Below are 14,386 nucleotides of genomic sequence, written 5' to 3' on the forward strand. Positions count from 1 at the left end.
TTCATTAATTCTGCCTGGTAAGTTAAAATAGATACATTTATTATAAATTACCCAGTTTATGTTTGGCCTCAGTTAAATAGTAAGCCTCAAGATATGTAGTTTTTAAACATATCCTTCCATCTCTAATTATGCCCGTTACCCTTAAATTGATCAGAACTTTGGACCTTTAGATGAACTGAGTGATATAGAGCAGTGAAAATTGCTGCTTATTCAGCAGAAGAGGCGCCAGCCGCTTATTATCCTTTCACCGCTAATCCTAGACATCCTCAGAGCCTGTCTGAGTCGACTTAGGCATCGATGCCTCACTTTGCTGCCTTGAAAGCGACCTGGCCCGGACCGGCCACGCCCCCTGCTCCTTGTTGCACTCGCTGCGAACAACATAATAATAATACCGCTGGCAAAGGGAACAGAGCCCCGGGCCAGAAGAACTCGGCCAAGTTAAGTAACCAAGAGAACTTAGCACGCAATCCGAGGCAGGCTTAAAGGTTAAGCATTATAATTTGGCTTACCTTTTTCCTCACTCTTTCCTTTGCCATCGCGCGCTTGTTGTGTGCAAAGTAGCAAATAGTTGGAAAGAGTAAGAACTTGGATAAATTGAATTAAATGGAAGGCGCCTGCCGCCGAATCCTTCGGGCCATTTAAAGTGCCTACAATTTGGAGGGCCTCTAATTTATGGCCCCTCCAGCCTGCCGAGCATTACGGCCTGGTTATTTATTGTAAACTGAACTGAGCTGCTAGCGAATTCCGACCGAGAAACACTGTTAGATCGATAGGACCAATCGATGGCCAGGCGATGGCTCGTATTTAATAATTCCAACATTTATGTGATGCCAACTCCGCTGTAATTGTAGCCGAAGCCCAGGCTTTGAGTTTTCCTTTTTTTTTTCAGCGGGCAGGGAAGGGCATGATTGGCAATGGGGGCGTGGGATGGGAGGTCCTGTTAGTTCCGTTCGGAGCATTGGCGTGCCAAACAAAAATATTTAACACTTGTGCCATAAACTATTGTCAGGCTCGGTCTCGGTGGTCTGGGTGGTTTCTGGATTTTATTTTTTCGTTTTCCGCTCGAGGGGCGGGAATTCCTTGCTGCGGTGGCTAGCACACCACGGTGTAATGTAGGTCGTGGTTTTCTCAACCGCTGCTCTATGGGTATGTAAAATAATTTATATAATAGTGTGCAGGATTAAGCCGAATATAAAGATGATTATTTGCAATTATGTGTAAGCTTACGCCTGAATTGTTTGTCGCGGCTTAAGTCAACGGTTGGTGAATGTGTGTACTGGCTGCCATATTTGCGGATTTCTCGAACCTTACTGTTTAACAACTGCATTAAATTGTAATTATGTTTGTTGTGCAACAGAAAAAAACGCAGCAGCACATTGAATAAATCTGCAATCTGCACAATTTTGCATTGATTTTGTCCAAAAAGATCCCAAAGGAAAGATGGGGTGAGTCGAGAGCGTGAGAGGAAATTAAAATTGAGTGCCAGCGAATTGAAAATGCAAACTACTGAAATTAATTCATTTGCTATAAAATATTTTGCTTTTATTTATTCGCGCTCTCGAGTAGTGTGAATGTGGGTGCACAAATATTGACACACATGCGATTTAATTTCAATATAAGTGAACATATATCTTAATGACTGAATATGAACTTGGATGATAAGGGGAGATGCATAAGCAATGCAGGGTGGCCTCGTCTGTAACTTCTACTGAAGGTAAGAATTTGGCGAAATGATTTATTCACTTTGATCTGCTGTAAGCATTTTTAGATATCCATACACCTGTTCAGTTCCCATTGGTAACCGGATCCGGTTGATCACCCTGTTCAATGCTGATGCATTTTTTATGGACTCTTCGTACCTTTGTGGCACTCAATCGCAGCATTCAGAAACCGTACACGCAGCTGGATAAAATTTCTGTATGTTTGTAATTATTTTGTCATTCTGCAAATAGTGGAATGAAAACGGTAATATGGTTCACGAATTTCTACCCTAGGATACCAAGTAAAAATATTTATCCACATGACTTCTCCTCTTCTTAACTTAATTAATGAATTTTCATTTATGATTTCATACGAACATATTTTTGACTGACATACATGTATATGGTCGTTTTCTCTCTTATACCTGCATACCTTCTGATGAATTCATTATACCCAGTGCGACGTTTGCCAATTACACAGTACACAGCAAATTTATCCATCCATAAATATTTTCGCAGTTTTTTTCAGTTGTTGTCGCTGTCAAATATGTTTGCAATTGTGTAAATCGTTCGTCGTGTTTGTTGAGCACAAAGGAAAAGCAAACAATTTTTAATGACGGCGTGATAAGCTCTTGGCAAACAAAAGTACAAAAAACGCCAATAACAAGTAACATAAAAATAATGAAAAAATGGCTTTACACGATTGCAGCCTTAACTTAACTGTTTCTAGCTGTTCGGTATGTTACTTAAATGTTATTACGTAAATTATGTTGTTGCTAAAACAATCTAGGGTAGTAACATTAAAGAAAATGATATGAAGTATAGTGTAGTGCTCATTTGTCTCATTAAATATATATTTTTAAAATTAATTTAAATTTTATTTCAATGAAAATGATTAAGTGTAACCATATAACTTCAGTGGCCCTATTTGTTTTTCCCCCAAAATGTGCTTGAATTTATTTACCCAACTTACCCAAAAATAAGTGAAGAGCAAATATCTCAACTGGAACTTGCAGTAAACAAGTGCTCGTTGGAGTTACAGAAGTTTCACTGTGGCTCGGGCAGAAAATGGGGCTCCCCGAGGACCAACCAAAAAAAGGACAATGAGTCGTGGGCGTTGAGTGCGAGTTCAGACAGAGATTTCCACTTTCCACTGCAGTGGCCTCAAGCAGCTGCCAAGTGTGCTCCGTCTCTGTCCCGCCCACAATGTGCCCTTCTCTTTCTTCGCTGGTGGATTTGTGTCTGGCAGGCGTGCTCATTACGTAATTAATTATACGCCATGTTGTGCAGCCTATGGCCAAAAAGTGGCAGTGCGACTAAAACCGCAAACATAATGAGATAATCTCTGTACAAATAGCGCATATGCAGGGCCACTAGTGTCCTCCATTCCCCAGCCACGCCCCTTCTGCCGCCGCCTTCTTCTTCCTGGTTCTGTCTCTTATCCTGACCCGGAAAAAAAAGGCCGGCATACGATGCGAACTTTTGGCTTTAATGGCACTATGTGCTGTTTTTAATTAGCGGCGAAGGGTCGAGACGAGTGTGAAAAGAGCCGAAGAACAAGGAGCAACCGAAGCGGCAGAAGGAGCAACTGCAAATGCAACACTTTATATGCATTTTTCTTTTAATTCCCATTTTTATGCCAGTGCGACGACGACTGCGAGAGGGCCGGAAATTTAGGTTGGCATTTCTTGCGGCGCTTTCTCCGCTTTCCCCGCTTTCTCCGCACAGATGTGTGTGTTTGCATGTGCGCATTGTGTCAGTGTGTGCGCGGGCATATAACTCGTAATTAGAGTGGAAAAAAACACGCAATTACCATTATGTACGCCGAATTTCGTTTTACGATTCCGGCCAACTGCACTAAAAGCGCAAAACAGTCAAGGAGCAAAACGGCCGCCAGCAACAAAATCAGCATTGTACACTGTCTCTTAGCTGACCTCAATTTATTTTTAAATCCAAGTCGTTTAGCTTAAAACATGCGCCAGAGATTTCCAGTTTGCCCCAACCAAGTGGCAAGTGCATCTGCAACTGCCAGTGCCACCGAATGAATCCGTCCGGCTATTTCACTTGCTATTTTCCCCGGACCTCCCTCAGTGTGTCCTTGAGGTCTTTTCGCAATGGTAGGGATGGAAGGGGCGTGGCCGAGTCTTTTTGATTCGGCCTTAAGGCTGGAAAAGCGATTAAGCGAGTGACTCCGACCCGGTGAATTTAATCATAGGTGCGGCAAAAAGCTCTGCATTTGATTGCCTTCATTATGTTGTCCATTGAACCTGTTATTTTACGTATCGTACGTATGGTATTTCTTAATTCTGAGCTAATTTTTCCTCGTTAATTAAATTTACCAAAAAATATTTTCCCATTTAGGCTAGCTTTTGGAAAATACTGTGCTTTTTAGTACGACTGAAACTGTTTCGTATTAACATGGAAATTGCTTCAAGTGATTCAATTTACATTTCCATCTTTCTCAGTTTTACTACAACAATCTCAGCCAAGTCAAGTGCTTTTTTCCCCACAGCTTTCGTTTCCTATCTCTCTTGGCCAGAAAGCTTAACTATTTCTTTATTTGCCAACATTTATCCATCACTTGTCTGCAGAGTCTCGCCCATAGTTTATGGTTTGTTGATGGATTCCGGCGCTGCCCTGCTTGGCAATCGGATTGTCAAGACCCCGGACTAGTGGCCACTCGCAGCTACAAATCCGGATGACTCTCGGTGGCTCAAGGTCAAGCTGAGAGCGACATTTATGTGACTCGCGGCCCCATCGCCTCCCACTGCCAACCCACATCTCACCACCCCACCATCCCAAGCACCAAACGGATATTCATCTCACATTCCAGTTGCCCCACATGCTTAACTATTCAGCACATGGTTTCGGGGTTTCTTGTGTTTTGGTTTTTGGCCATTTTGGTTATACGCAAAACGACTGGCCTCTTAGCCATCCGCTCCTGGCAGCCCCCAGCCTTCCAGTCCATAAAAGTGTCTCCATTTCCATGGCATATCCTTTTCGGCACCACTCGGGTCACCAAATCCACCGCAAACTATCTTCTGGTCGCATGCTGTGCAATAAAAGTGTCCCAACTGGCCGCAGACACTTGAACGGCAGTCCCATGTCCTAATGCTATAAAAAAGGGCCAGCCAGATGCGCTAAAATCTATGAGAATGAATGCTCGAATGTTGTCACACTGCTCGAAAATATTATTCGGAACGAATAATTTTTGGGTGTCTCTGCCTATAACAATTCCACATTTTTTGCGCAGCATAGTTTTATGCCTCATGTAGCTTATACTTATAACTACTTTGAAGGTAACGCTTTTTCCAGTGCATTAACACCCATGCACACAGATGTAGGGGCAGGCTTACAGGACACAGATGCTCCTGGCCAGGCTTATGTACTTATAAGAGCAAGACTGACAATTTCGGTTGGAAGAAATGTAGCCCGTCGTTTCGGTTGCAACAAAACTATTGGTGGGGAGAATATAAAGTCAGGGGAGGGATGTCTCAAAGTCCTGCTGCTTAGCAGTTGCGGCTGAGGTTTTTGCGGATGCAACTCTAATATGTCAGCCGAAAACTTTTCGCCCAACTTGGGGCAAGCAATAAAATTGCAGTGAACACTTTTCGTGGCCAAACATTAAAAGAGCAAGAAATTACTTGGAGCGGATTTGAAATAAGTATCACTGGAGGTGCGAATCAATCCAGAGAACTACAAAAATTTACATTTTGCGGGGCAGGAAGAAAAGGGATTTTGCCAATGGCATATAACCGTTTTATGGTGCAATAATTATGCTAATTCCCCACAAAGTTGTGTCCGTTATGAGCACGAAATCGAAAAAGTTTCAATCAGGCGAGCGAAAAGTTGCTGCTGCCTTTGGAGTTGCAACTTCGATGCAACATCATCATCATCATCATTATTTCGCTGGGGTGGCAATAAAGCGTGGTGAAAATGTTTTTTAATATGCCACAGCTTAACCCAAATTCTGGCCGACTCCAACAGACACACACTTGACCCACTCGATGAGGTGGTGTTCTATATTGCACACTGCAGTCATCTTCAGATTGATCTATTGATTGCGTGTAATTAATGATAATTTCCTGCCATGACAAACTCTTCTCCGGCATCTTGGTCCTCGAGACGTCAAAGTTACGGATCGAGCACTTCATTACCGCAACACCAAAGCTATACCCCATTTGGCCACCCATCCGGGTGGCTTCCATTATAATTGAGTGCAAAATTATGCATTGAAGTCGCTGCTGGGGCCACCACCGATATCATCGAGGGGCCATAAAATAACTAATAGCCTGCCCGCAGGCCGTAAGCAGTTGGTAAGCCGTTCTGGCCCAGCCAAGCCGACCACGCCGGGTCCTTCTGGTCCTTTCTGGCCACATTATAAACAACACGGCCAGCCGGCGATAACATGGCCGCAACAACAACGGCGACAACGTGGCCATAACAATGCTGGCTAATAACCGACGGCACCAATGTGCATGGGTGCTGCATATGGCGAGTGGTTCCCGAAACCGATTCCCCAACGCTTCATCCACTTTAAGATGACCCACTTTTTGGGTGCGACACGTTTGCGTATTTTTGGAGCTATGGCACCATCATTTATTTGCGGGCAAAGTTGTGTACAGCTTAAGAGGCTTAGTGCTGAACAAGTGCCCATTTTTAAGACTTAGTGAGTGCACTTAATTAACCTAATTCAAGTTTTAGCTTATACAACGATTTGATAATAGAACTGTAGTTTCATTCTGACTTTGTTATACTTTGGGGATGAAAGACTTAAATAGATATGAGAAAGCTTCCTCCTGAATGCGCTTATAACTTATCTAGAATTTATAAGCTTAAATGAGGTAAAACAAAGTTTTTAAAAATTATTCATAAGGCTTGCCTTCATTTTAGAAAATTACGAATGATTTAAATACAGCCCTAATTGATTAAAGATGTATATTTTTCGCAAGTGCTCCAAATCAATTGCCAGAACGCAGTGAAAGTTTTAGCCTGATGCCCCTAAGTGAGCAAACTTTCTTTGGTTTGGCTTAAAGATGACAATATTTTCTTAAAATTTACGATGCACACTTGCCGGGGCACACCTAACTGAGAGTCCTGTGCCACTAGCATCCGCACCACTCCACCCAAAGCCATTCCCATTTTAGCCCGGATCCTTTGTGGTCTGGCAATCATAATGCAATTCATTTGCCTAGCGCTCCTTGGGGCACCGTTTTTGGTAAACGGCAAAGATTAGGCAGCATTAAAGTCGCAGGCAAAACAAACAAAGCCGATGAAGAGGCAATAAAAATGTAGCCGCACACAAAAGCCACAAAAGGAAGTAGAGGCAAAATAAAGACCATGGGTTTTCGGACATTGTAAAAGCCAAGGAATCAGTGGAGCAGACTGTAATAAATTTACAATTACAGCGGTCACTTGAAAAATATAAGCTTCTGATTTCGGGCTGCTTTGCTAGCGAATTCTAGTGGTTGGACATTTTCTCCTTAGCCAATGTAAATATATTACCGGAAGTGTTTTTCCAAGGCTTTTTGGATGGTAAGCAAATGAAGTCAATGGTAGACAATTTCATAGACAAATTAAAAGAGAAACTAAGGTTTTAAAATATGTTGAATATCGGCCATATTATATTAATTTTACTTTAAATTTTATCATGAATAATTCTTTTGGTTGCTATAGCTAAATACAATCTCAAGACTAGACACTCTAAGCCATATTTAACGCATAGGTCGTAAAAGTATCCGTCTCAGAATAAGTAATTAAAATAGCAGAAATGTGTTACTAGCACTTTTCCTAATCTTCAGATACTGAAACCTCTCACTTTGCTGCCCCTGGCGTATACGCAATATTCATTGGCTTAAGCTGGCGAAATGAAAACATCTTATTTAACCAATTAGCAACGAAGCTGGTCCAACAAATTTGCACAGCTCATCAGCGAGGGCGAAAACTCTTGCCAAGAAGTTTTAGCCAGGTGCTTACAAGCGCTTTGCAATTATTACGGCGCTGCAAAGTATGCAACAATTTATGCACTTTCAGCTCGTCCTTAAATCTTTCTTCTTGCCGTTGTCGTTGTATTTGTATTTGTTTCTCGACCAGTTGGCTGTTTGTTTTGCACTTTTGAGCTGTGCCAAAGATTTGCATTTTCAATTTGTACTTCTTTCCCCGATTTAGCCTGATTCCCCTCCGATTTGATTGCGAGTGAAAGATAGAGATGAAGACGGATGGAGAAAGATTACGCTGGCAGGAAGGGTTCGCAAAATCCTGGGTCTGAGCCATGACAAAGCGGCCACTTAACATTCAAATGTGGAAACAACATCAAATGCCGTGTTCAGAAATTCAACATTGTTATAGAAATCCGCAGGCTTACAGCACATTTGCCTTGGCATTGGATTCGATATGGCAGTTCCTCTTTGTTGCTGCTCATGTTTTGCCTTAGTTTGCATTTGAGCCAGGCCTAATGGCATTCGTAAGTGGTGTCTAAGCTGGGGCATTTTGTTTACTTGTCGCTCCAAGTTGGCTAAAAACGCTCTGGCCTCTTTCGCATATACCCAACATTTTTCTACCTTGCTTCCACCCCGACCTTTGGCCAATACAAATTGACATGTTATGCCAGAAATGATTGGGTAATTTCGAATGCGTATTTCAGCCATGATTCGTATGCCTGGGAGAAGTGGAAAAGTTGTTACTCGCATTTTCAGTATTTCTGGCCATGCAACCAAATGTGATTGTGTCAGTTTGTTTTGTGTTGTTGCGGGCTGCCACTTTGCTGCACTAAATTGCATTTAATTCTGAGATTTGCCCGTTGTGGTGGCTGCCTTTGGGTCTTTCCTCTACTTTCCCTTTTTTTTGGTCCTCGTGGCCTTCACCCAAATAAACCAGCGAATGTTATGGCATGCGTATGTGTGTTGGTTTGGCTGCCAGTGTTTGCCTAAAATTTATGTGTGAACACAATGCTCACCAACACCATCATAGCGCCACTGGCTGCAACGAAATGCAAAAGGAAAATATAAACACACACACACGTACACACAATTTTTGCATATTTCCGAGCGGCTTTAAAAAATGCGCGGACTCGAAAGAATTAAAAAACTTGTATGGACACACAGTCACACGTTTCTACATAATAAAAGTTGGCATAATTATACCCTGGGGCAAGATGAGCTGCGGTGATCCTGACTCTTTTTGGCCAAAAGCTTGTTTAACATTTTAATCAGAGCATATAATTTTTTCTCCACCAGCTATACCACAATTTCTTTTTGGATTTTCGTTATTTGTATTTAATAAATTCATTAAAAATCATTTTATTATATGATATTAGCTTTTAATTGAAAAGGTAAGCCCTAGGAAAATTTTTATAAATATGATGTTGGTATCTATAAAAAATTATATAGCTTAGTATAGATTACATGGTGGCTAATCGTATAAACATTAACCAAATATCTCTGGCCAGTTTATTAAGCAATTTATAAAGTGGAAAGGATCGAAAAATGGAAATATTAAAAGATTAAAATCATACTGTTTATTAACTTTGTAAAAAACTAAATAAATTATTACAATAAAACAATAACACACAACTTTTTGGCATATATGAACATGTTACAATTTATAAGAAAAAATTGGGCTAAATTAAATGGCTTAAATCATTTTTTGTCAACATGCAAATAAGTTACATCAATATTGAATGACATGGTGAATTAATTATTTGCTACTTTGAACATGGTTTTACATTAGCTGAGCGGAACCTAAACTTGAACAAAAACCCGTTGTGTAAACATCTCATGAATTATTTAGAGTACTTTTCGCTTTCAATAAAGGTCATTCGCAGTTCGTACTTTTAAGCAGGACCATTCATTTTTTATGAGTTGACGCAATGCAAATGAATAAGTTCTAGTTTTGGCCGCTGCCCTTCGGCTTTGTCCTCGGAAAATGGGAAATGCTTTACGACCTTCGAAGGCACCGAAAAGTGAAATTCCCCAGGCAGACATTGCGTTTGTTTTGCGATTTTGTGTGTTAGATCAGGAGTGTAACAACTTAATTAACTTAAATTCGAAGCGATAAGAAGGCGCAATGCGCCGAATTCCTTTTCATGTTTACGATTGCGAACCGAAAGCAGGGACTTTGAGTTTGACACATTTTTCTTGGCATGCAAGCCACGGACAAGTTTTCCACGCTGGCGCTTAAAAAGTTTTCACCCCCACCCCATTACACGGCACAGGATTTTCCCCATCTAAGCTGTTGAGTTGTGCAAAAGTCTGAGTCGGGCGATGGGTGGATTGAAAAGAGAGAGCCGAGTACTTTGACGAGATTTGCATAAAATTAGGGCTTGGGATTATTGTTAGCAGGATTCGGGGAACGTTGCGTGGAAATATTGAACTTTATGCGCATATTGATGGCTGGCAATTGCCAATCCTTTGACACGGTTTTGCATCTGAAGAGATTCCCGAAAACCTCAAGCGCCCTTCACGCCCACCGGCCACGCCCCGTTTTCATTAGCAAATATTTGTGGTCCAAGTAGCTCGCTTTGAGTTATGGCCCAAACTCGGCTGCGACTTTGACCTGGCCAATAAATCAACTCAGATAACCACACACTCGCACACACACACACACACACACACTGGAGCATTGTGGCCATTCAATTTGATTATTCAATTGCAAAATTCTGACAGCCGAGCAGCGGCGCAGGAAATGCACACAGATGTATTGTCCAGATATCAGAGGATATATGCCCAGATACTCAACAGAAACACAAAGGCCACTGTTCCACCGATAATGACATCTAAAATGCAAAACGCATTCATAATTCCACTGCTGATCCCCGACTTCTGGTTCCTTTGATTGCTGCCGCACACAAATTTATGTGCCAGCCGGCCCAAGAAAGTTGTCTCTCTATTAAAAATAAATTATAGACACGGGGCGGGGCCAGAAAAATTGTATTTGCCTTGGCCAGCACAACCACCACGTTCTGGCCATAAATTTCCGCAAAACAAACTGACTTTGTGGCCGAAAAGGAGGTTAAAAGAAGGAGGACAAGGCGGGGCAGTGGCGGAGGCGGAGTCAACAGGTGCTGGCCAACGCGTGCTGGCCACATCTAGGAGTCCTGGCTGAAGGACTTCCGGCCAGAGGCTGCCGGTGGCTCCCTGTCTCCTGTTTAATGCATGGCCTTTTTACATAGATTCGGGACTTACCCCGGGCCCCAAGCGATAAATCACAAAAAAATGCTGCTCCTTTGCATTAAAATTTACAACCTACTAAACAAGACAGACGTCCAGAGTTGCCCACTTGACATGTGCACGCGCGGATTATATTTTCAGTTGAATGGAATGAGTGATGGCCCGTTATTCGGGCCATGTTCGCCTTGAAGGGCAAGAGGCGGCAGCTTTAAGTCCCTGCTTTGGTGGCCTAATTAAGTCGGCCTTAAGTTCCCAGGAAGTTCACTGTCGAGCCAATTACACGCAAATCAACTGCGGCCCCAGTTGTCAGACAATTAGCGACTAAGGCGACTCAGCTGGCAAACCCGCAAAAGCGTCTTTCGGCCGTAATCAATTGAGCGATATTGAGTTATTAGGCCTCTCATGCTGGATTTTATGAAGGTTCGCAGGGTGGAAAGTGGGTGGGTGTGTTTTTGGGAAAGCCTCTGTAAGTGTGGTTACCCCCAAAAAGCATTTAATGTGCTCTAATCCGAATGCCATTGATATCCGTTTCACTGGAAAAATTAACAAGCAAGCTATTATTCAAACGTAATTTGTCAGTACTTGAGTAATAATATGGATTTTAATAAGGTGCTTTAAGTATTTAAGCTTACCCTCAATCATCTAAGCGAGTTCAAATGAAATAGGCATCGCAGGAAAATTTGATGTAGCCTTATTATTTCGTAGAAATATAATATGCTCCGGTCCCACACTCTTTTCTTTCAGTGTAAGAGCCAACGAAAGTGAGCTTCAGTCTGAAGGCACTCAGCTGTTAAACGCGACAACGATGATGACAGCCATTTTTGGTAACAGAATGTTTGCTACAACTTTTCGCGGCCAATTTTGTGGCCCACTGACTGACAATGGGAAGTGGCAAATCCTGTCGCTGTCTCTTTCCTAAGAGCGGCCGCTGTCTCTTTCCACGCCCTTTTTTTGCTATGTCAGTGACAATTAGAGGTTGTGTAACAGCGTTGCAACTATGGTAGATCTGGAAAAAAATTAAAAAGGTAAGGTAAGAACCTATTGACTGGAGTCCAAAATGATGACCGCGGTGACTATGAACCAGTAGCCGTGCAATAAAAATAAGCAAAAGGAAGTTGTATAGTACGCTCAACTCCATCATGAGGCCTACTTTAACCAACTCCTCTCTCCATCCGCCAGAGCACACCGCCACTTTGCGGCCATAGCCATCGAGGGCAACTCTCACGTGGACTGCGCCCGACTGCGCTACGTGGTCAAGAGTCTGACCCAGTTCATGCTGACCTGCAACTACGCCTGAACTCCGGTTTGTGGACAGCCAATCTACCGCTTCCGATCCGTCAGATGCCAGGCGGCATCACTCGGCCTTGGACTCGCTCATGGAACTGTTTCGCTGCCTTTTTACGGGGCACCGCCACTCAAAAACGCACATTTAACGCATCTTGTTTGTCCATGGTTATCCGAAACCTGGCCATAAATGCCATACAACGATTCGCCGGTTTTCAGCTGGTCATGCAAAATTCAAACAACTCCGTCCGAATGGAATTTCTGCCAATTTCCTGTGACGAACCGAACCCGAGGTCCTTGGCGGGCTGGGCAGGAAGTATCGATGGCGGTGCAATTACCTGCATAACAGCCAGGAAAAATACCGAAATACACTGCGAAAAAACATACATACAAATTTTTATAATTATGGTTACAAATTTTGGAAAACTATTACACCATACACGATAGTTATAAAAGAAATTTGCTAGTTAGTTATAGTTATATATGCTAGTTATAGTTACATATTCACATTTCAAAATTTTCGTTCAGTATGAATACTTTGTCCCCTAGAATAGGAAATGATAGTAAAAATGTCAGTTCCAGGCATTTTCATCCAGGCAAAAGTGGGGAAAAAAAATGGAAGCTAGATGATGCAATGCTCTTCATTATCGCAATCCCCACTTCCGTTTCCCCTTTATGGGGATAAACAACTTGATTAGGACAGCACGCTGTTGCTGAGGCTCGTTTAATTTAATTTTATTTCTGCATAAAGTTTATGGCTTGTTTAGGATTGGTATTTAATGGCCAATCGAGTGGCGTTCGGGTCATTAACCGACCAGCTGCAGTGCCAATGAGGGGGAGTTTCCCAGAGAGTTTTCCCTTGCAAATTGGATGCTGTTCACGAGCAGTATCATAAAAGCTAACTACCTCTTAGTGCCAGCCGGAGTGTTGAACACGTGTTTTCCTTTGCACCAGCTGATACTGGAGATAGTTAATTAAAACCGCCACACCGATTGAATGGCTGAATGATGTTCATTAGCCGCGGGGCATGAAAACCCCTCCCTGGCAATGCCAATCCGATTAGTACTCTCCAGTGCACTGCTATTCCATTATTTTATGCGACTTCATTTGATTGAAATGCATAAGAGTTTGGCGGGTTGGATGATGGAGAGCGGGAAATCGACTTTTTCCATTCCCAGATGGCAGCTGGTGGATTTTGCTTGGCTGCCGTTTAACTGGTTACCTTCATTTCGAGCACTTTCCATTCGCATGTCTGACACCTGGCGAGGGAAAAACTAAAAGTCACCACTTCCGCAGCACATAAATTTGAAGCGCTGCTCGTTTTTAAGGCTTCCTGAAACCCAGCAAACAGAAAAAAGCTGCAAAAAATTCAACAAGCTGGGCTGAATAAAAAAAAATACCAGACGGTGTCCCTTTTTTTTATATTTGGTCGTTTTCCTCTCGCATTGCATGCCAAATTGTTCATGTAGTTTGCCGTTTTTGTTTCGCCACAATTTGTTTTTCGTTGGTTCACCATTCACCACCCGCTTTTCACTTTTCACTTTTCCGTTTCCGTTTAAGCACTTGAACTTTAAGTTTTCACCATCCCTTTTCCGGAAAACTATTTATCAAAGTTATGGCCAAGGATCTGGAATCTAGAGCAAATGTTTGGACCCGTCATGAACCCCTCGAATAAATATCTATTAAAGCTTTTCCAGTCCTTAGATGCAAGTGAAGATTTACGGGACCCCTGATAATGGTGCATTAGCGTGTAAAGCGTTTTCGATGCACTTCCCACGGAGACACTTCCGCTTTTCTTCCCGGTTTTTCTTCTCCTCCGTCCAAGGACCAAAGTCATTATCATTGTCAGCACGTAAAGCTTGCTCGCATGTTCAATATGTGTTTTGAGTGCCGGTATGAGTGTGTATGGGTGTGTGTGGGTTTTCGCGGTTTCCTTTTGCATTATGCCTTTGACCGCACTTTTTCTTTTGTCTCTATCTTTCTCTGTCTTTGTGTGTGCCACAACACTCGCACTCACAACGCACAGACACAGACACACACAGACAGAAACACCTTGTGGAATATGGTGTCCCGCCCCAAAAGGTAAATGCCACTTGAAAGTCTTTGCTTTTTATGCCCCTGAGCCACGGCTCTAAAAGGTGGGATAGAGTTTATTGGGCCAAAGTGGTAAAGCAACGAGACTTTTAGCATTTTTGGCCTACATTTTTAACGAATCTGGTTCTCTCACATGCCATA

At 42.5% G+C, this 14,386-nt stretch overlaps 1 protein-coding gene and 1 pseudogene across 1 annotated transcript in view; both read left to right on the forward strand.

The window, feature by feature from the left end:
- Positions 1–14,386, forward strand: part of dpr6 (defective proboscis extension response 6) — a 164,710-nt gene that overhangs the window by 141,366 nt on the left and 8,958 nt on the right. The gene's annotated exons all lie outside the window — the stretch shown is intronic.
- On the forward strand, positions 11,488–12,602 carry CR45879 (annotated as a pseudogene).

This window comes from Drosophila melanogaster, chromosome 3L, assembly GCF_000001215.4.
Source record: "Drosophila melanogaster chromosome 3L".
Lineage (NCBI taxonomy): Eukaryota > Metazoa > Arthropoda > Insecta > Diptera > Drosophilidae > Drosophila > Drosophila melanogaster.